This window comes from Macaca mulatta, chromosome 10, assembly GCF_049350105.2.
Source record: "Macaca mulatta isolate MMU2019108-1 chromosome 10, T2T-MMU8v2.0, whole genome shotgun sequence".
Taxonomy (NCBI): domain Eukaryota; kingdom Metazoa; phylum Chordata; class Mammalia; order Primates; family Cercopithecidae; genus Macaca; species Macaca mulatta.
The window spans coordinates 92,556,551-92,580,759 of NC_133415.1; positions in this window are offsets into that span (position 1 = coordinate 92,556,551).

Genomic DNA, 24,209 nt, shown 5'->3' on the forward strand with positions numbered 1-24,209 from the left:
TAGAACCTGCTGAGGTTTGGTGGGTTTGAGAGTAAAGATGGATCCCAAATAATGGGATGCAGTGACCAGATTGCCTGGGACTGCAATCTGCCTCTTCCACCTACTGCGTGGCCTTGGGCATATGGCTTAAGTGCTTTGGAACCTCAATTTCCTTGTCTGTAAAATGGAGATAACCAGTTCTACCTCCTGGGGATAGTATGTGTTTACACGCACTTATCAGGAGAAAGTATTTATCTTTATACATGTAAAACCATTTTTACATGTATATCTTTTTCACATATAAGTGGCATTTATCTATTTATTCCATGTTTTTTCAATTCTGTGGTTCTGTTATTTTTAGCGTCCAATGTCAATTTAATACCAGGTCTTTAGAGGCCGAGAAAGTACTGTCACTTTCAATGTAAACGTTAGATATAAAATGAATCCTTGTTACAGAAAGGATCAAATACAAAATGAACATCCATCTTAGAAGAGAAAAATGGAGCAGTAGAATCTCATTAAGATCTCCCCCTCTCTCCTCCATCTCTTCTGCTAAACTCTCCTTCTAAATTACAAACCCACTTCTTGGGACTTAACCCACAGCCCTGGGCTTCCCCAAACTCTGCCTGTGGTGACCTCCAAGGCAAGGCCTGAAGGAGGGTGTGGAGCTGAGGAGTGGACTTGTAGCTCAAAGGAGATAGAAACTGCCGTAGGGGGTATACAAATTCTTCAGCTTAGAAGAACTTCAGAGTTAGACATCATTAAATCATTAAACAGGGCACCTAAGGGGAGTTAATATGCAGAAAAGTAGAGCTAATTTGAGCTCTCAAGTGACTAACTCAGAATTGCCCACTTAAACTCTGAACCCTTTAATTCATTTGAGTACATTCTAGATTCCAGAGAAGACTTTTTTCCCTCCTTCAAACTTTGGCCCTCCCTGATAGGCAAGGCAGAGGGTGGAGGTAGCTTTCGTAGAGTGGAGCTCACCACCCAGAAACTCTGCAGTATAAATCTGCAGGCAAAGGTTTTTTGGTTTTTGTTTTTTGGTTTTTTTTTTTTGGCTGAGAGTAACAATTATTAGCTACTGCCTAGAGCTCCTCACTAAGGCACAGATTTTAGTAGATTTCAATCCTGCCAGGACATCCTGAGATAAGATTAGATCAGTGGTTTTCAACAGAGGGTGATTTTATCCCCCTGCCCCACTCCAGGAGTCATTTGGTAAAGTTCGAAGACAGTTTTGGTTGTCTTGGCTTTGGAGGCAACAGTGCTACTGGCATCTGGTAGGAGGAGTTCTGGAATGCATGAGACGACCCCCAAAAGAGGATTATCTGGCCCCAAATGTCCATAGTACTGGGACTGAGAGACCCTGGGTTAGACCAGCAGAAGGTATTAAGTTGGTGCAAAAGAAACTGCAGTTTTCGCAATTACTTTCAAAGACAAAATCTGCGATAACATTTGCACCCACCTACCAACCTAATAACTTCCCATCAGGCCACTCTTCCTGAATGCAGAGAGCTACCAACATTCTCTGTGCCCTTTGCTTCCAATTTCTAGCTCTGAAATATGGGCATAAATATATCTGGATTTTGAACTCAGAATATCTTGCCTTGAAATTCAGTTACTTTATATTTCTAAGCCTCAGTTTTCTCATCTGTAAAATGGGGATTACAACAGTCATCGCTGGGTCGTTGTATAGAATTTACTCTTTATGCAGTAAGCACTCAATACATGCTAACTGTTATTACTGTCCCAGGATTGAAGGGTCCTTGTTTAGGAAAACTTTACTTCCCAAAGGGACATAAAACTTATTCCAGGCCATGAACTTCTGAATCCTAGGCTCCTTTTGCCATTGTTGATCCTATTGCTTTTCCTCAGGCCTCATTTTCTCCCAAATGCAATTGTTGCAATAGGGCTAGATGGCCAACTTCCCCCATTTTAATCAGAATCTCTGCCAGAATGAGCTATTGAAAGTGACAATCTAAACGGGTTATTCTCATGCCGAGTCTTGCCACAGGGCCCGCTGCCTACATAATAAAATTTGTTTCTTATCATGCCCTCAAGGTCTAACTCTTACCCTTAACTCTTAATATTTGTTCGGCTCCACCTTCAGCTGTTCTCACCATATGCTATTTCCCTAATACATTGGCCCATGTCTTCCCTCTAAGATTCTGTTTTTGGCATTGCCTCTCTCTCTCTCTCGAGTGCTCACCCCTTTTTAAGTTGTCTTATCAAAGATTTATTTCCCAAGATTCAGGCCAAGACACAGCCTAAAGCCCAAGGGGGTCTAGGCCTCCTTTACTTGCATACCCAAGGCACAGAGGGCATGCTTTAGTTCACCAAATTCCTTGCAGTGTTGGACTTTTGGGAAATTGTCTGTTTCACTCATGGTTTGTTTCAGAAATATACTCTCCTGGAAATAAACCATTGGAATCAGACTTTTCTTTTCTTTTCTTTTCTTTTTTTGAGACAGAGTCTCGCTCTGTTGCCCAGGTTGGAGTGCAGTGGCCGGATCTCAACTCACTGCAAGCTCCACCTCCTGAGTTCACGCCATTCTCCTGCCTCAGCTTCCTGAGTAGGTGGGACTACAGGTGCCCGCCACCTCACCTGGCTAGTTTTTTGTATTTTTTAGTAGAGATGGGGTTTCACCATGTTAGCCAGGATGGTCTCGATCTCCTGACCTCGTGATCCGCCCGTAATCAGACTTTTCTATCCCTCTAATTTTGTCAGGAGTCCGTTACAGCTACAAAACTTCCTAAATCTCCAGCTTGATTTTCCTGGGGTTAAGAAATAAAACTCCACTGTGTTCCTTCGTAGCTCTATGACCCTGAGTGAGCTATTTAACCTCTCTTAGCTTTTCTTTTTTTTAATCTGTAAAATTGGACTAATAGTCTCATTGGTATCTTTGTGCATATTAAATGAGAAATTTACATAAAGTACTCAGCACAATGCCTGGTACTAGTGCTCACTGACAACTATTTTTCGTGTGGTAGTCCCTTCAGCCTTGAAGGGAGAAAACAGAGACTTTGATGAGGTGCGCAGTAGACCAGGCATGCCGATGGGGTACAATTATTCACCTGGAAGGCAAAGGAAGTCAGGAAGTGGAAATGAGAATATTTAAAAAAAATTTTTTTGCTATGGTTGAGTCATGCCAGGCTGGATTGTCATTGCCTAGGCTGGTTCTGGAGCATGTACACGTGTGTGTGTGCTCATGCATGCCTGTGTGCAGGCATGTGCATGCAAGAGTGAGTGATGAGGGGCTCAGTATTGAGCAGCACAGTTTAGGTTTAGAAACAGGATTCATCCACGGGCTTCTGCTCTGACCACTGGGAGAAGCGCTGAACCCTTCAAAGCCAGGATAAGGGTCTCTAAAATGAGAAGGTGAACAATAAAACCCTGGAAGACCCGAAAGCAGTTGAGAAGCATAATAGCCCTTTTGTTGCAAGCCCCAGAAAACAGGGGGAAAATAAACCTGGTCTGACTTCACCACTCCTGAACCGTAAAATGTTTACCTCGGGAGAGGGTAGGGACCCGAAGGAAGGAAGGTTTTCTGTTGTCATGCTCTCTTCTAAGGATGTATCCTGACCCTTGACCTCAGGTCTCCTGGGCCTGAACATCCCAGGGCCTGAAGAATGCTAATGCAGTGAAGCGCTTAGCCATTCAGCTTCTGGGCTGAGCTCAGCCTCTGCTCAGCATTGCGTCCTCGGGAGCCTTCCTTCCTCTCCCTGTTCTCAATGTCTCCATCAGTGTAGTGAGGCCATGACTCCGTCATTCTGCAGATCTGATTCTGGGTGATTCCATGTTGCCCCACAGGGTCTGGGTCAGAACCTACACCATGCTAGCCTTGTCAAGGCAGGGCCTCTCTTCCCCAGGGTTGTGTCTCTGGCCCAGGCTTCCTGCACTTCCTGTTCTCTAAGAGAGCCACACAAAGCCCAATGTCACCACCAGCTCCCGCCCCATCACTCTGCTTGTCTCCTGTGAACTTGTCCCTGGTTTGTTTCAGAAATGCATCGATTTAATGTACTGCTTGAACTTACAGATATCGGGGTCAGATGTGCAGAGTTCCTAGTGGGATGTCCTTGGCAGAACATTGAGCTTTTCGAAAGTTTAGTATTTTCAGCTATCAGGAGGCAATGATGACAGCCTTTCCCTTATAAAGTGGATGCTGTAATTAGAGGCGGGCATGCAGGTGGAGCACTGAACTCGGTACTTGGCCCACTGCAACTACTTGGGAATGAATTGTTAAATGACAGTATCTGGGTTTAGCCCTTTTCAGAATTGCTGTCACTTTACACTTGAATGCCAGTTCACCTCTGGGGGTGTGGACTAAGCTGCAAGTGGTTCTGGGCAGCAGGAAGCCTGCTATAGCTCTATACAGCGTGATTCTTCCGGCTTTAAGGAGATGGGACTTCCCTAACCCCTCCACATCCGTGCGGTCATTCTGCCAGCTTCCAGACAATGTTTATCTGAGTCCCTCGAAGTCCCAGGGAGCAGGTCATGCAGCAGGACAAGAAGACTGTGGCTGAGGACCTGGGGAAGGCCCTGTTTCTGGCACTATGTTTGTGCTCCACGTCTGAGTGAGGCTGCTGGGGATGCTGGAACAGCAATCTGAAAGCAGGGAGGGCTGGGGGCATCATATATGATGGAACTGGGATGGAAAGCAGGCCTGGGCCACCCACAGGCTGAGAGAGTGGAGTGGCCTGTGAGTCTCAGAGATTCGAGTAACAGGTGGGCCAGTTGGGTCAGTTTGGGCCCTTGAAGAAACAAACACAAAGAGGAGACTAGATATGCAAGAGATTTACTGGGGTTTGGGGGTAAGGTGGGGAACGTTTTTACAATATAAGAGGGGAGAAAGTGAAATTAGGTGGGGAGAGCCTTCAGACCATGATGCAGGTAACACACCCTAAGGAAGGACAGAGAAAGAGAAGGATTGGGCAGGAGAAAGTTCACACTGTGGCACAGTTCTGATAAAGTTCTGGCCAGGCCCATGGCAAAATTGCTCATGAGTGGGATCCTGAGTAGGGCAGGAATAGCCCTATTCTGATACTCTCTGATGTGCTGGGTCTTGGCTGGGATCAGTCAGGGGAAGTTTGGCCTGACAATAATTGAAGCGTGGAATCAAAGGTGTGGCAGCTGGGGCTGTCAACCACTCATGCTTTCCTCAGCGGGTTCCTCTGAGGGAGATCGGAGCAGGGCAGCTCCATGGCTGCCATAACAGCTGAAATGATTTCTTTTTAGAAGTTTCAATCATGAAATTGTCTGTGATAAGGCTGATGGTCTCACTTTCCAACTGACACACGCGCACGCACACACACACACATTTACTCATTATGCATACATGAGTATACAGACAAGCATAAACAATACACATGCAGATGCATAAACATATAGTGTGTCATGACATAAATACTGAACAAGATTTGAGTCTAAAGTCTGTTATGAACAAAATATGTAACCTTGAAAAAATCCTTTTTATTGAATTTATTTTTCTTACCAACTATATAAGTAGAGGCAACACTCAGACCTTGTTTGGCTCTATCATTCTATGAGTTTATGGATTACAGTACTCTTACAACTAAGATCAGCACAAACAGACATTGTCAATGAAAAGTCCCAGCCAGGCAGAGAACAAAGAGCACACTCATTCATTTAATGTACATTCATTGGATATTGAGAGACAATGCTGGGCACTTCTGGTAGGTTGGTGAACAAACCACATGGTTCTTGCCCTTCTAGACCAATATTCAATGGGAATACAAAGGGAAAGAAGAAATGAAATAAACAATCGTGGGCATTTGCAGAGGATAAGCAAGATTCAGTGTCAGAGAACTGTTGAGAGGGGGAACTCTTGAGAGATTCCACACAATGTTCATTTGTCCAATGTGAAGGGCAATTTATCCATTCCACACATATTTATGGATCATTTGCTGTGTGCCAGGCATGGTGCTATCTGTTAGGTTAAGTGAGTTCTCAGTCAAAACCATGGACAAAGGCCTCCTTTTGGACATTTTCCCAGACCTGCTTGGCTCTTTGTTAAAATGGTACTTGTCACAAACTTGTTGGTGCAACTCCTGTTAACAAAAGCATTCCACAGCTCACGTTCTTTGTGTTTTATTTCCCACTGTGAAAAGGGGAGCAAATGAAAGGTCTTTGGCTTAGAGTCAGGGGACTGTTGCTTTCTTCCAGCTCTGCCACATATTAGCTCTGTGCTCCAGGACCGTGCTGTCTTTCTGGTTCTCAGTTTACCTGCTGCTAGGGTGGGCATGAAATGACATCTTCCATCTCATCCAGTTCCCAGGTTAGTGCATAAAAATATTGTTTTTATTTTCTGTGGAATTCCAAAAAGTATTTCTGTTATATCAATTCATAAGTGTATGTTTCAATTAAAAAATATTCTTTGAAGCAACAAAGAAACAAAAGAACAATTTTGCTGAATCCCAACCAATTCCTTCCAGAAAATTTATTATGATGATGTTGTATTTTATTTTTTGAGACAAGGTCTCACTCTGTTGCTCAGGCTACAGTACAGTGGTACAATCACAACTCACTACAGCCTCAATCTGCCAGTCTCAAGTGGTCCTCCTAGCACCCAACTAATGGTTTAGGTTTTTGTAGAGAAGAGGTCTCACTATGTGTCCCAGGCTGGTCTTGAACTTCTGAGTTCAAGCAATTCTCTCGCCTCGGCCTTTCAAAGTACTGAGATTACAGGCATGGGCCACCATGCCTAGCAGGACATTATTTTTAAACAAAATTTACATTTGGCTCCCAATTCTACCACTTTCTAGCTATATGGCCTTGGCCACTTTACCTATTTATTTAGATCCTCAGTTTCTCCATTGGGAAAACAGTTTCCAGGTAGATCCTCCTTCTGTGCTTCAGTGTTTTGGCTTAGAGGTAGAGGTGTTTTGGCTTGTTTTGGAAATCCAAGGAGAGGCTCTAATTAGAGCCACCAAGCCCAACTATTTCTAGATTCTGATAGAATGGGTTTCCTCCTTGGGCATCTCTCTCGCTTTCACACTTTAAGACCCTGAGGTTGCAGGAAAATAGGGTGACTTTTGTTAAACAGCTGCAACTCGGCAGTTGTGTTGGAGGTCATGGTGCTCCGTCAGAGGCAGCTGTAATGTGTTTATTTATCACTGCCTACTGTCCCTGCATCCCCCTTCCCTTCAGTTTGTTCTGCCCAAGGCCGTTGGGGTCCGACAGAGATCAACAGTGTTTCTACCGAGATGAAGCAGCTCGTCAAAACCTGAATTAGATGTTAAATCTTTTTGAAGTAGGGAGGAGGTGAAGGGAGGGAGGAATCATATTGTGCTAAGAATTTATTCTGTGTTGTTTCCTGTGAGATAATGTCCCCGGAAAGATTTGTTACCAAGCAAGTTGCAAACTGCTGTTTCAGGCTGATAGGTGTTGCCAATTCATTTTGATGAATTCTGCCAGTCAGAAAAGTATTTTTCCCTTCTTTCATTTGCTGGGGTTGGCTGGAGATGGACAACAGTTTTAAGAGCTGGGATGGCACACACTGGCATGCCCAGGGTATGTGGAATCAAAGATGCTTTGAGAAATACTTGGTGCTGCACAGAACAGTAAAATATCAGGCTAAAAATGGTCTATCCTCCACTCTCAGCTCCCAACCATGTTCTCAGCGGCTGCTTTTCCTAGTTACTTACTATTGCTCCATTGATCCTTCCCTCCCAGACTACATCCCTGTACCCTGCTAGCTTCTAAACAACCCTAATGTCTCCATCCCCACTAGGTGGGGAAGAGGTACAACCAAGTAGACGCTGGAGTCAGACCAAACCAGGCAGAAGTTCAGTACCCTCTCTAATGGATTGACCTGGACAAATTACATTTCTGTGACAACCAATTTCTTCATCTGTAAACTGGAGGTAAACATAGACTGGGTCTCTCTCACTATTTGAATTCTCACTATCTACAGGCTTGCTATCCAAACACAAGAGCTGAATAGATTCAGATATATATATTTAAACAAATTCCTTACTCTCCGAACTTTTGCTCCTCACTCTTTAAAACTCAGGAACAAAACAGGGATGCCCCTTGTTATCCTCACTTGCTCTCCAAACAGATACAGATTTTGAGGCACACTTGTACTGGCTTATAAAATGTAGTGTGAAATAATGTCATTAAAGTAGTTTGTACAGCACCAGTTAATAATGAGTGCTCAATAGGTGTTCACCAGAAAGATGAGGACAATTAGGTGACCTTGAAATGGAGAATGGTGCTAGTTTGGCACTTACCTTGTTCCTGGATTTCCCTGGAGTTACAGACCCTCGGCAATCCCAATTACTACCTCACATACTGGTTCTTCCATCTCAGCCTCTCCCTACGCCCCTGCTCATTTCCTAGGCACTTTTTTTGAGCCATTGCCTTCCCTTCCCCGTGCCAGTCACGAGACAAATGCAGACCTGTGCCCCTATTCTGGCAGTGTTGCCAGCCCTTAGACTCACACTAACCATTCCTGGGTCTATAATACATCCTGGGCTTCATACTGTTGCTTCTAGAGGGGACCTGTCTTTCTACCTTGCAGATGAGGCAGCTCCTCCCACTTCTGGCCCAGGCCCTGCCCAGCACAATTTTTTCTACTGTGACTAATACATCTGTATTAGTCAGTTCTCACACTGCTAATAAAGACATACCCAAGACTGGGTAATTTATGAAGGAAATAAATTTGATTGACTCACAGTTTAGCATGGCTGGGGAAGCCTTAGGAAACTTACGGTCATGGTGGAAGGGGAAGGAAACAGGTCCTTTTTCACATGGTGGAAGCAAGAATTGCCCAGCAAAAAGGGGAAAAGCCCCTTGTAAAATCATCAGATCTTGAGAGAACTCACTCACTATCATGAGAACACCAGCATGAAGATACCGCCCCCATGATTCAATTACCTCCCAAAGAGTCCCTCCCATGACATGTGGAGATCATGGGAATGACAATTCAAGATGAGATTTGGGTAGGGACACAGTCAAACCATATCAACATCCTACAAGTCCAAAGACAACTGTCAAATCCAAATTGGACATTTCAGGGTTAGTCACAGCCACTCTGGGTTTTATTATATTCCTTTTGTTCCTCACTCTCAGTTAATCCTCTTTTTCTTTGTCTTGTCTTTGCCCTAGCTTTTGCTTGTTAACTGTAGAAGTTCTTTATCTCTTTGAAATTGGTATCTTTGATGCTTCCTGCTGATCAAAACCTGTGGCCATTGTGACCCTGTAGAAAGTTGGAGCACTAGAGCTGCCCTCACTGGCCCAGGGAGTCTCTCTTGGTCGGGCTCATCCCCTGAACCACTTTTGGACACCTCCATCCCCTCTTGCTTGTACCAGCTTCCTCCTTGTGGCTCAGGATCCACAATTTCTGTTTTTTGCTTCAGTTTCCCCCAAGGAATCATCTTAGGGATTGTCTCCTTGGCTCTGCACATAAGAGGCATCGCCCTTTGTCTCTCCCATGGCCTTTGGTTACCATTAGCAGAGTGTCACCTGTCCTGCTGTGTCCTGGGAGCAGCTCAGCATTTTGTCCTCAGGTCCATGACACTCCTGTAGAAATATTGTTAGATAGATCTATCTTTCTCCCTGTTGCAAGATTCAAGCACATTCCTCTCCTCTCTGAGCCTCAGTTCACTCCTCTGTACAAGAAGAGTGAGAAGTGCTCAAGATATTGTTGCCTTTTCCTGGGGTTTCTGTTATTTTCTGGGATTTCTTTTTGAATAGGGTTGTTGAGGATTAAATAGTTTATATATTAAAACATGTAAGAGACTACCACATAATAAGTGTTTCTAAAAGAAACTATGAACAAATCCAGTAAAGCAATAAGTATTTTGCTAATAGCCATATTAGGGTGCTATACAGAGGGGACCTAGGTAGGCTGGAGTGAGGGCTCCAGGTGGGTTCCTTGGGCTGGGAAATGAATGGAAGCCACAGTTTACCTTAAGGGGTCTGCAGCACAAGGGAGAATGAGGATGGGGCTGTGCCAGGAGGAAGGAGCACATCATAGACTCTCTGACTAGACTTCCCTCTGGACTCTCAGCTACTTTTCACCTCTTGGACCCTACAGAGCTCTTGGATTCCTCCTACAGAACAGGGTTACCAAGGAGGTCTGGAACACTCATAGACTCTCTCTCTTTGTTCACTTGCACTTTTCTGTTATATTGATTCTGAATCAGCTACTTTTATGTTCTTATGGGAACAGCCTTCGAGGTCTTCTGCAAATGTCCCAAGTGCAAAGCAAGATCAAATGTCCTCCTCAGATTTATTTTTATCCTTTCTTTATTTTATTTTATTATTATTGTCTTTTAGACGGAGTCTCACTCTGTCATCAGACTGGAGTGCAGTGGTGTGATCTCAGCTCACTGCAACCTCTGCCTCCCGGGTTCAAGCAATTCTCCTGCCTCAATCTCCCAAGTAGCTGAGACTACAGGTGCACACCACCATGCTCAACTAATTTTTGTGTTTTTAGTAGAGACGGGGTTTCACCATGTTGGCCAGGATGGTCTCGATCTCTTGATCTCATGATCCACCTGCCTTGGCCTCCCAAAGTGCTGGGATTACAGGCATGAGCCACTGCGCCCGGCCCTTCTCAGCTTTCTAACTTCTTCACTTGACCTTGGTCTAGAGAGGCAGTTAGAACCCCATCTCTCACCGACTGCACCCTTCTTTCTTCCACAATCCTCCAAGGTCAAAGGGGCAGCATTCATCTTTCTTTGTCTCTAATTCCCAAGGGAAGAATAAGCCCACTTCCCTTCCTCTTTACTCCTTCTTCTTTCCAAAGAAATATCCCACACCCCTTTTCAAAGAACTACAATGGTAGATAAAACTGGGACAGAGCGAGAGAGAGAGAAACTATATTATCTATAAGATATATTAAGAAGCATTGTTATTTATTATTTAGAAGTATTATATTTATCATTATACTATTATTATAATTCAGAAATATTATATTTATTCACACATAATAGATGTCCAATAAAAATTTGTTAAATTGCACAACATGGTTGAAAAAGCGTGGACTTGAAATTCAGGCTGGTCTGGTTCAAGTCTTGGCTTTGCCACTTACTAACTATGTGAAGTGAAGACTAGCACCGTGGCCATGAACAGAAATGAAAATTGTTTATGCCACATCACTGGAGTGATTGGAGCAAATCCTTTTCATTGTGCTTTGTACAGGCATAAATTTAAGATTTTGTTTTATAAGCTGATAATTATATTGGCTGCTAACAGAGCTTAAATCCTGCCATCTAGAAACCCACTTTAATACTCAAAGACTCTCTGGTCAGAAATACTCCCCTTTTCCTTCTTGAAATGTTAAAATTCAATAGGAAAGTGACCCTTTCAAAGATGAACTCTATTTTATAAAGATATTTTCAGTAGGCCCTGGGTAAAAAATATTTCATAAACCAGGGGTAGCCACTAAATCAAGGAGTGAAGAAAGAAATAGACTTGCTAAAGCAGTACCATATTGGTGCGGGAAGGCGATATATTCAGTACTTTTTACTATATTTGGCTGCAAACTCAAGACAGTTTTTGCCTTGATCTATGACTGAGATTCAGTGGCAGGGGCACCATTTGAACTAATCCTCCTCGGGGCTTCTTGCTCTAACAAGAAGACCATAAATGATGATGATTGGGTGAATATTTTGAAAAGGAGAGAAGGAGGTGCTTTGACTGCAAAGCTCTGATGGATTCATGGAGCTACTGAATATGCCGATTGGACCACATGAAAGCATGCAGGTAGAACATGGATTGCTACTGATAGAAGGCAAGACTGAGACTAAAGTGGATTCAGGAAGAGGGTGTCTCTGCTGTCAGGTGGTTTTCTTGGGAAACAGACTCTGAGAGAGTTTTTGCAGGCAGGTTTATAAGGAATACACTTGAGGTCTGCACCTGTGGATGGAAGGAGAGGAAAGTAGAAGAAGACAGGGGAAAAATACATCTTTAATGTAGCCCAAAGACAACCCCAGTTGACCCCATAGGGAAATCTGGTAGAATAGCCTTGAAAGTTGACCTCACCTGGGCTAAAGTGGCTGGGTTTTTAAAGTATGGCACCCATCAGTTGAATCCAGGGTACTCCATGAAAGAGTGTGACCTTGGGTGAGATGGGTCATTTGGGAAGCTGAGACAATTGCTGAAGAGGCTGGCAGGTGAAAGATGTTGCTCAACGGTGCTCATTGAAACGCTTTTTGGAGAACATGTCACAGTAGCCACTGAGATCTTTCTCAGGGGCTGAGAATGCCAAGTCTGTGCATACTTGGTTGCAGGTTTATATGCTAGGTTTGAAGATCCAACTATTAATTGATTTGATAAATCCCTGCTATGTTACAGATTTGGCAGAGAACAAGCAAAGCAGTTCCTTTCAATCATCCAGACTGCTATGGAATCTTTCCCTTCCTGCAAGCATAAGTATATAGACTGGGATGTCATTGTTGTTGAGTGTGGACTCTGGAAACAGATGAACAATCTTCAAAACCTGGCTCAGCAACCTTCCAGCTGTCTGACCTTGGAACAATGACTTGACCTCTCTTAACCTTCATTTTCTTCCCTGTAAAATGGGAATAATAACAGTATACAACTTATATAGTGTTGCAGAACTCTTTCTTTGTGCATGCCTCACACAATTAGTAGTCAATAAAAGTTAACAGTTGTTGTTATTTGTCCTCTTAGTAGTATATCAGAGACAAGGAAGGATTTACCCTTTTTTTTTTCTAATCCTGGTGTTAGCACTAAGACAGTAGAAGTCCCAGCCTGGGCTTTGTGGACAGAGGTCCTGTTAGGGTCACAAGTGTACTTCTAGAGAGTCTCTGGGGTCAGCTCCTCCTTTTAAAATCCTGGAGATGACTGAAACCACGAAATTAGCTTCCGGGTTGTCTTGGCAATGGGTATTCTACTTGATTATAACTAGAAGGCTCCTTGGATCATCTCAATGCCAGGAATTATCAATGTTCGGCCCTGAAGTTTCAGTTGTACATGTGTCAGTTCAATACATGGAACCACATGGGTGTATCTGAGTATACTTGAATGTTAAGGACCAGTGATTCTCAAAGTAGGTCCATGGACCAGTAGAGCCAAAGCCACTTGCGATTTTGCTAGCAATGCAAAGTTTGGTGGCCTCCCACAGACCTATAGAAACTCTGAGGGTAGACTCCAGTCATCTGTGATTTTAATGCATGCTAATGTCTGAGAATCAATGGTATAGACAAGGGGTCACTAAATTTTATTGTAAAGGGCCAGAGAGTAAATATTTTAGACTTTGCAGCCAATATGATCCTTGCTACAACTACTCAACTCTGTTAGTATAATGCAAAGCAGCCATAGACAATAAATGAATGAATGGTGTATGGCTGTTTTCCAATTAAACTTTATTTTACCAATTAAACTTTATTTTACCAAAACTGCTGGACCACAGTAGGCATATGTAGGATCATAATTTATTCCCTTAAGGTGAATTATTTCTTTCTCTAGAATATGTTCATTGATTCATTTATTCAATCATTAATTTAGCTTAATTTGTCCATGGTATGAGGATCTCTGCATGCTAGACATTCTGATAAGAATCAAGAGATGTAACAATAAATGAGGCAGACACCATCCTTCTATCACAGATCTTAAAGTTTAATAGTAGACATAAAAAGGTAATTCACAGATAACTGTTGCAATAACTGTATGACAAAAAGGACGGAATTAGAAGAGTGATAGGGTGAATTAATCTAGTCTAGAGAGGGTAGAAAAAGGCCTCTCTGAGGAGGTATCCTTTAAGATGAAGTCCTGAGGGTAGTAACTAGGTGTATATTACCCTTGTATGAGCTTTGTCCTCATAGCTCATTTTATCCTTGCACAACTCAATAAACTGGACACTGTTATTATTTATGGTTCACAGAGGAAGAGATTGAAGCCCAAGAAGGACAAATAGTGTGCTCCCAGATTTGAACCCAGGCAGTTTAGGTCTAGAGGAAGTGTTCTTAACCACAACTCTGTACTAACTAGTTAATGAGAAAGAGAAGAACATTCAAGGCAAAGAGAGCAGTTCACAGTCTCGTGGGGGTACTCACTAATTTTATCATTTCGTTTTGGGGAGCCAGTTATAATCTAGAAATCATGTTTGGTACTAAGCATGCAGCAGGAAAAAAGAAAGACGTTCTGCTTTTATGAAACTCACAAATGAGTGCGGAAGACAGACATTACTGAAAACTAGGGGAAAAAGGGCAGAGGGAGAATGGGACAGGTAAGATAATACAAAGGAGTGAAGAGAAGGATCTGAGGCTTTAATATTGAACAGAGAAAGGGTAGAGAGATTAACACCAAATCTCCTTTCCTCACTTCTTTTGTCGAATTATATATCTAGGGCTTTTGATAATTAAATCCAATTCTTGATCACCAATAGCTGAAAAAGAAGTCTCCGATAAAACGTTTTTACCTATAGGCACTCAAATGGAGAACTAAAATGAAATGAAATGTGCAAACTTGAAGTTGCAGTTGAATTACAGGTTGACAATTGGGCACTGAATATCAGTTGAAGATATAATTGCTCCTCCAACTGCTGTTTCCAATTGCAGGGCCCAGTCGTCATGATTGAGCTCCACTAAAATGGGACCAAGTATAATGATACGAGTAAGTTGAAAGCAAAAGGATGTAAAAAGATACACTTAGCAAATATTACTCAGAGGTTAATAAGATATTATGAGAGAGAATATCTGATATCTATGAGTATGACTCAGAGATAATGCAAGCATGGCTATATTAATATCATATAAAACAGGCTTCAGAGCAAAGAAAATTACCAGCTACAGAGAGATACATTACATAATGATAAGTCATGGTAATACTAAATGTGTATATACCAAACAACAGAGCAGAAAACATGTAAAGCAAAAGCTGACAGAACTGAAAGGAAAAAGAGATGAATCCATAATTATAGTTGAAGATTTTAACACTCCCTCTATTTCAACAATTGATAGAACAACTAGAGAAAATCACTAAAGATATAGAAGAATTCAACAACATCATCAACCAACAGAATCTGATTTGATAGTTGTGGAATACTTCTTCCAACAACAGAATGTACATTCTTTTCAAGTGTTCACAGGGAAATATTTTTATTAAAAAATGTATATAAATTTAATATAATTTTTATCATTCAGAGAGTGCCCTCTGGCCATAATGGAATCAAACTAGAACCCTTTAACAGGGAGATAACAGACAAATTTGCAAAATCTTGAAAAGTAAACAACACTTTTAAATAATGCATGGTCAAAGAGGTTAAAGAGGAAAATTACAATAAAAATACAGTAAAATAAATGGCAATGAGATATAACATATCACAATATGTGAATGCAGTTAAAGTAGTGCAAGAGGGAAATTTATAGCCCTAATTGCTTACTGAGAAAGAAGGCAACTTTCAAATTAATAATAAAACTCACATCTCCAGAGCCTTAAAAAGGGGAGCAAAGTAAATCCAAGGCAATCATAAGAAAGGAAATATTAGCCGGGTGTGGTTGTGCACACCTGGAGTCCCAGCTACTCAGGATGCTGAAGTGGAAGGGCTGCTTGAGTCCAGGAGTCTGAGGCTACACAGTAAGTTATAATTTTGCCACTGTACTTCGGGACAAAAGAATGAGACTCTGTTTCCAAAATAAAAAAGGAAATAATAAAGATAACAACAAAAAAATTAAAAATAGAAAACAATAGAAAAATCGATGAAACAAAAATCTGGTTCTTTGAAAATATCAACAAAAGTGACAAACTTCTAACAATATTTACAAAGGAAAAAGACAGAAGACAAAACATTGGCATCACATATGAAGCATATATCACAGCAGACCCTTAGATATCAAAAGAAATGTAAGAAATGCTATGTATAATACATTACACATAAATTTCACAACATAGATGAAATGGACCAATTTCTCAAAAAGCACCAACTACCACAATTCATCTAGATAGATGAATAAATATCTAGAGAGATGAGATAAATATTTGAATAGCCCTGAAATTATTAAGGAGATTGAATTTGTAATTTAAAAATTTCCTCCAAAGAAATCTCTAGGCCCAGATGGTTTCTCTGTGGAATTCTATCAAAAGTTTAAAGAAGAATTAAAACCAATACTATACTATATGATCTCTTCCAGAAAGTAGAGGCATAAGGAACATTTTCTGATTCATTTCATTACACCAGTATAAATAAAACTATAGAGCAAATATTCTTCATGAAATGAACACAAATATTTTTAACAAGATATTAGCAAATAGAATTTCATAATATATAAAAATATAAACAGTATAATATAATAATATCATATAATATGTAATAAAAATAATAATACATTATGACTAAGTGGAATTTATTTTAGAAACACAAGGCTGTTTCAATATTTAAAAATCAGTCATTGTAATTCACCATATTAATGGACTAAAGATGAAAAATCACATAATTATTTTGATGATACAATAAAAGCATTTGACAAAATTTAACATTTATTCAGGTAAAATCACAGAAAAATATGAACAGATAAGGACTCCCTCAACTAAATTATATATATATATATATCTTGAATACATATATTGAAAGGTTTTTCCCTAAGATCAAGACTAAAGTGAGGATGACAACTCTTACTACTGTCCTTCAACATAGTGCTGAAAGTTCTAGCCACTGCAATAAGACAAGAAAGGAAATTAAAAACATGTAGATCAGAAAAGAAGAAATAAAAGTTTCACTCTTCGAAAATTACACAATGTCTAATCCCAAAAAATTAACAAAAGCTCTTACAATGAATAAGTGAGTTCCACAAGTTTTCAGGATATTAGATCAATGTGCAAAATTCAACTGTATATCTATATATTAATAACCAATATGTAGAATTCCAAATTAAAAATATGATACCACGTACAATTGTTAAAAATGAAGAAATACTTAAATATACATTGAACAAAATATGTATGGGATTTTTATTCTGAAAACTAAAACACTGATGTAGTAACCCAAAAAGGAAATTTTTTGAAATGTTGAAACATACCATATTCATGAATTGGATGACTCAACATATTAAAAATGAAAATTCTATACAAATTGACAGGTTTAATATAATTTCTATCAAAACCCCAGCCAGGTATTTTGTAGATACAGATAAGATTATTCTAAAATTCGTATGGAAAGGCAAAAGAACCAGTATAGCTAAAACATTTGAAAGAAAAATAAAGTGAAAACAGTCACCCAATTTCAAGATGTATCATGTAGCTAAGTAATTAAGACTATGTGGTATTGATAGTGGGTAGGCATCGATGGAACAGAATAAGAAACAAAAAAAGTCCCATATAAGTTTGGTGAACTGATTTTAGACAAAAATGCACAAGCAATTCAATGGAGGAAGGGCAGTCTTTTCAACAAATGGTGCTAAACAATTAGATATTCATATGCAAAAGGTAAATCTCAAACTTCATACCTTATGTAAAAATTAACTCAAAACAAATCATATATTTAAATGTGAAATATAAAACTATAAAGCTTTTAGAAGGAAACACAGGAGAAGATCTTCAAGACTGAGTGGTTAGTGAGGACATTTTAGACATGACACCGAAAACACCTTCAATTTTTAAAACGGGTTAAAAAAGGTAATAAATGGGACTTCATTAGTATTAGTCCAATGAAACAGATCAAAATTAGTCTGTGAAAGGTCCTTTTAGGAGTATAAAAAGACAAGCTATAGACTGGAAGAGAACAGTATTTGCAAACCATTTAATAAATAACTCACGTGAAAAATATTTGAAGAATTCCAAAAACTCAATATTAAAAAACAATCTAATTAGAAAATGTGCAAAGAACAGGAAGAAATATTTCACTGAAAAGTGAATAACAAGCAAGCATCTAATAACAAAAGATAGTTAACATCATTAGCCATGAAGGAAATGCAAATTAAAGCAAAATGAAATATCACAACACACTTACTAGAACAGCTGAAATAAAAAAGAGTGAAAATAACAAATGCTGATGAGGATGTACAGAAACTAGATATTTTAAATACTGCTGGTGAAAATGTAAAATGGTACAGCCACTCTGGAAAATAGTTTGGCAGTTTCTTAAAACCATACCACTCAGAATTACACTCCTGGACACTTATCCCAGAAAAGTAAAAAGTTAAATTCACACAGGGGCTGTTCATGACTGTTCAAGGCAGCTTTATTTGTAGTAGGTCAAACTGAAAACAACCAAAGTATCCTTTATGGGTGACTGACTAAACAAACTGTTTACATTTATACCAAAGAATACTACTCACCAATAAAAAGAAACAAACTATTGATATTCATAACAACTTGGATGGCTCTCCGAGGAATTATGCTGAGTGAAGAAAGCCAATCTCAAAAGGTCATATACTGTACTATTGTACTTACACAACATTATTTAAATGACAAAATAATAGAAATGGAGAACAAATTAGTAGCAAAATAAAAATAACACGACACATTGGAGACATATTTGTATTAAGTATGGTCAAAAGAGAATTACTCTCTATGCTACAAAAAACAATTCATGCAAACAGAAAAGGAAAAAAAATCCATAATTTAAAAAGTTAAATATGGACATAATTTCAAAAAGCATAGACAGCATAGAACTCACAATATAGAAAGCAAAAATGGCTAATAACTGTAGACAGTGTTTAAACTCAGTGGTAAACAAAGAAATTTGAATACAAAATCAGTGTGATACAGTTTGTCAAATAAATTAGCAAAATTTGTAAAAACAACAATATTCTAGGGAGGTTATGGTGAGACAAAATACTTTCATTCGTAGTTACTAGAGTAGAAATCAGCATAAAATTGGGAAAACAACCTGGGAAAATATATCAGAAACCTTAAAAATATTTACACCCTCGACCAAACATTTGCACATTCTGATATTTATTGTAAGAGGACTGCATTAGTTTCTTAGGGATGCCACATGAGGTACCACTAACCAGCTGACTTCAACAACAGAAAAGAATTGTCTTGCAGTTCTGGAGGTTTGAAGTCTGGTATCAAGGTGTCGGCAGGGTGTGTGACAGAATCTGCTCCATGCCTCTCCTCTAGCTGCTAGCGGTTTTCTGTCAATCTCCTGCATTCCTTGGCTTGTAAGTGCATCACTCTGAATTCTGCCTTCATTTGCAGGTGGTGTTCTCCCTGTGTGTATGTCTATCTGTGTCCAAACTTCCGCTTTTTATAAAGATATCAGTCATATTGGAATAGGGCCCACCCGTAGGACCTCATCTTGACTTAATCATCTGCAAAGATCCTATTTCCAAATAAATTCTTATTCACAGGGACAGGGGATTAAGACTTCAGTATCTTTCTGGGAGGCACAATTCAAGCCATAACAGACACAATCTAAAATTCAAGACAAGAACTTTATTTTAGTATGAAGGAATTCATGTTATTTATTAGTACAAAATATTAAAAATAAGACAAATACATAATACTGTGAAATAGTCAAATTAATTATACTCCACTGAATGCAAGGAAGCCATGAAAATGATGTTATGAATAGTTTTTAAACCCAATGAGGATAATATGGGCAGAGTTTGTTATAATTTAAGTAATAAAATACACAAAATTACATAAGTACTGCGTTTTCAACAATATCAAATACACAAGAAAAAAGATTGCATGGAAAGAAATGTATTAAATCATTCACATTTTTTTGTTGTTGTTGCTGAGATGGAGTCTCGCTGGGTCGCCCAGGCTGGAGTGCAATGGCGCAATCTTGGCTCAGTGCAACCTCTGCCTCCTGGGTTCCAGCGATTCTCCCACCTCAGTCTCTGGAGTAACTGGGATTATAGGTGCATGCCACCACGCCCAGCTAATTTTTTTGTATTTTTAGCAGAGACAGGGCTTCACCATGTTGGCCAGGATTGTCTGATTTATTGACCTCGTGATCTGGGCCTCCCAAACTGCTGGGATTACAGGTGTGAGCCGCTGCAACTGGCCAAGACTTGCGTTTTATAAACATGAACAGAATTTCCTGAAGACCTTGTTTCAATCCTACCTAGTGGCTTGTAAGCCACTTCCCCTCTCTGAATTTCAGTTTATCCATATGTGAAATGAGAAGACAATGCATAATGCTGATTCTGAAGAACATTTTGAGTGTCAAGCTGAATCTACCCCTAGCTTTGGCAGCCTCTGCTACAGGTATGTCATAACCCACGGATGTCTAAGCTGTTCCCTCCTGCATATTCTTCTACCAGCAACCTATTTCTGAAATAGTGAAGCCAGTCCTATTCCTTCTTAATTCTTTCTGCTCTGTTTGCGAGATTCTAACTATTCAAATTTAATTTCTCTACTTGCTTCCATTCCTTGACTTTCAAGACAATATTTTTATCTATTTTCCCATGGAAAGTTTGTAAGTGTTGAATGATTTTATTATGGAAATGTAAAATTAGGGAATTGAGTTCTGGAATGGATTCCCCAAAAGATAATGTATTCAGATAATGATGGCCTCACTCTTCCTTTGAAGAATACTAGTATTTAAATATTGAACAATATTAATTATAACATTTTATATTTATATATTGTATAACGTATTATTTTAATAATAATATTTTTAAAAATAATGTGTATATATGCAATTGTGGCCAGAATTTGTCAACTGTTGTTGACATTCACTCAAGACATTGCAGCAGTGAAAAGATTCTTAGATGTATTAATAGAGGGCTCTGTTAATTCCCCACTATATTTTCTATTTGCCTCAGGAAACAAATTGCCATTTGGCATCACTATTGTTTTCTGAGAAAGAAAACTTCTGCTAAATGAAAGGCTGCTTCATGAGCTGATCATCTTGATTCATTTAGCAATAGAGGTAGGAATCAGAGGTTGCAAAACTGCTCATCACAGTACGGAATGAGTAATTCGAAGTGTGCAGAATTGAGGAGGCAGGGAGTGAGGAAGAGAGAGGAAGTAAAAGCAAGAGGGTTGGGGGAGGAGAGGAGGCAGTGGGCATTGGGTGGGAAGGAGTCCCAGGTGTGGAGTGGCTTTTCTTTGCAGACAAGAAAGCTAATTACTGTAAAAATTCCTGTTGTGTGATCTCTTTGTGAAACACCAGCTTGATTTGAAGTCTACATTAAAAATGCTGCACGTGACTTATTTCTGTTCTATATTTTACTTGATAATATGTATGTGTGTTTTAATTGATGAGAAGATTGATATTCATCCCACACTGAGGTGGTCAGGAATCCCAGAGGTAGAGGAGGCTACAAGATTCTAATGATTACAGGTATGCTGGAATTTGGAGAAATCGTGGGGAGGCCACAGGCCACAGACTTGGGAATTCAAGAAAATCATGCCTATGTCTCAAGGGTTTTGAAGCTTCCAGCAGACCTCCGGATTACATAACAGCATAACTAGCTTCTCCCTCTGGTAGGAGCAGGACCCTGGAATGGCTCTCCACCCCATTCTCCCTTCCTTTTGTGCTGCAGCTGCTGTACTAATTGTCCCTAGGGCCTCTTTTAGGAGAGAGGAAGCAAAGCCTCCAACCTACACGTTTTAAAGAACTTTTTAATTGAGGAAAGGTTGCACAATGCAAATGAACAATGGACCTCACTTCCAGCCTCTCCCCAAGAAAGGAGCTGCTCCTTAATTGACAAAGGAAGGAAATGGAAGTTAGACATTTCAGAAACCAGCACTAGAAAAAAGAGACCAATGTGAGACACATTGCAGGATAGGAAAACCAAAACTCTTTCCAATCACTGATCCAAGGCTTTCCTTTCAAGCTCTTACGGGAATTAGCAGTTTAGAAAATGAACAAGGCAGCCTTGAATAACCCAGAGAAGTATGAACTTCTGAGCCTTCTGGTCGCTGGACTTGTCTTGGGATGAAAAGAGAGGAAATAAACATATATTGAGTACTTGCTGTGTGATAGGCTCTGTGAGAGGTGCTTCATGAACACTATCTCATTTAATACCATTTAACAATGTCCCTATAAAGCGTGCATAATTATCTCACCATATAGATAATGGATTTGAGGCTCAGTAACATGCCTATTTCAGTGAGTGTGTCAAAGGCTGCTGAAGTGGCTTGCATATGATGAATTTGGGAAGATGATCAGGCTGGTAGCTACTGTACTGGATAGCACACATCTATAGAACTTTTCCATCATTGCAGAGTGTTCTATTGGTCAGTATTATTCTAGAGACAATGTAAGAGCTTGAAACAGTCTCAGGCAGTAGAAAAGGGTATTTGCAAAAGTGAGAGGTATGGCAGTAGTGAAGTAGGACATTGGTGCTCCAGGAATTAGGCAGAGGTTCATAATTTAGGGTGTTGAAATGGCATATATGGAAGATCCAAACCAGGGAGTAGATTAGACAATCCTTCACCGAGACTCAAGGATGGTCAGGTTGGAGGATGTTAGGTGGGCAATGCTGCTCAGTGGGTGGAGCTTCAGACAGACTTTAGACTGTGCCTACATTTTGAAGGTCAACATGGGGAATATGCCATATAGTCATCTTTGTCCCAGCTGGGTAAGGAACTGGTATGGTTGAGCCAGCACTGACTTAACAGGGTAGAGCTGTGGCAGGAGGGGCTGAAAACAAAAACCTTCACCCCATTTTATGCTCACATGCAGAATGTGTGAGTGAGTGAGTGAGTGTGTGTGTGTGTGTGTGTGTGTTGGAAAGGCAAAGACAATTAAGCATGCTTCAATCCTTGACTGAGTAGTTTATTTTCTTGCATATCTTGAATTCCAGTTTGAACTCTACTGAGTGCATCAAATTGGAAATGAAATCTTAGAGATGTTTTAGCATCCAAACAACTCTCTCTTCTCTTTATCTGTGAGGGTCTCCTTTCAACCTGAGTCCACTTTGAGCTTTCTTCTCATGGGATAAAAAGATGAGTTGGCTAGGGCAATAAAAAACTTTCTCTTTAAATCCATGTCGGAAATGTTTATCTAGTTTGGTCACAATTATGCACACTACTCTTGGACTAAATAGAAAAAAAACTAAGTGATATAAAGGACTTACATTCCAGTAACCTCTATATTAGCTCAGCAATAATTCCAGCAAAAATGTTTTCATCAGCTCAGTTTCTGTTTTCAGAATCAGCTCTTGAGCTATCTCTAAGAAGTAGTTAACCACTATTATTGTTAGCATACACCAAATATAATTATAGGTAAAATACTAGAATGACCTACTTCTTGTAGGAGAGATGGAGTCTCTGTTAAATTCTTGCATATTCTATTCATGTTGGAGAATTGAAAAAAAAAATTTTAACGCAAAAAGGCCCTGAGAAGTCATGCAGTAAAGAAATCTTTTTAATTCTATTTAAATTAGAATTTCCTAAATTAGCTCGGAAAGTTCTTTATTTTATTTTCTTGCTTGCTTTTCTGCTTTCTTCTTTGTTATACGTGAAACATCTGGAGAATAAAGCTCTATACAACATAGTTTGAGAAACACTAGCATAAATACAGCAGAATAATGATATGGAGTGGAGGAGATGTTTGTGTTTGGGCTGTGTTTTGCTTTCAGGAAACCTGAAACAATGATGGGTGTTTGGGGGAGGTTATAGTTTTCATGAGCCTGTCCTGAAAAATCTGAGAAAAACTCTCAAAACTTTGTGATTGCTTCTTTAAACTATTGTCCACATTTTATTTGTTGAGCATAAGCTCTACACTACCTTTTATTTACTAGTTCAGTTTCAAACATTAGCAACTTAATGATCACTGTAGGCAAAAATTTACCTTCTCCTGTAATCTTCAGAGGTATTTTATTCAATACTTTGATGAAACTTTTGGTGAACTGACATGATTTGCCACCACATTAGTTTCTTACCATCTTGGTATAGTATCATGGCCTCCTAATTTACCTTCATTTCTCGCAAATCACCTTCACTATTCGCTAAAACTCCACCATATTCCTATGGCAAAGGTCATCATAGCAAGAGTCTTCTACTTGAACCACATCATCACTCTCCACTGGCAACAAGGCAGTGTATACATTAAATATGTACAACTTTAACATGCCAGTCATACCTCAACAAACCATAACCAGTTTCTTGAAATCATTTGAGCTTGTGACCCCTGTCATGCCTTTGCTAGTGCCAGTCCTTCCTCTTGATAAGTCCTTTTCTCAACTCACTCATCAAACATCTAGTCACCCTCCAGGACCCAGTTCAATTGGCATGACTCCTGTGGAATATTTCTTGATATTTGCAGAAAAGTTATTTGTTCCTTTTTCTGTGCTCCTATTGTGTGTGTGTGTGTGTGTGTGTGTGTGTGTGTG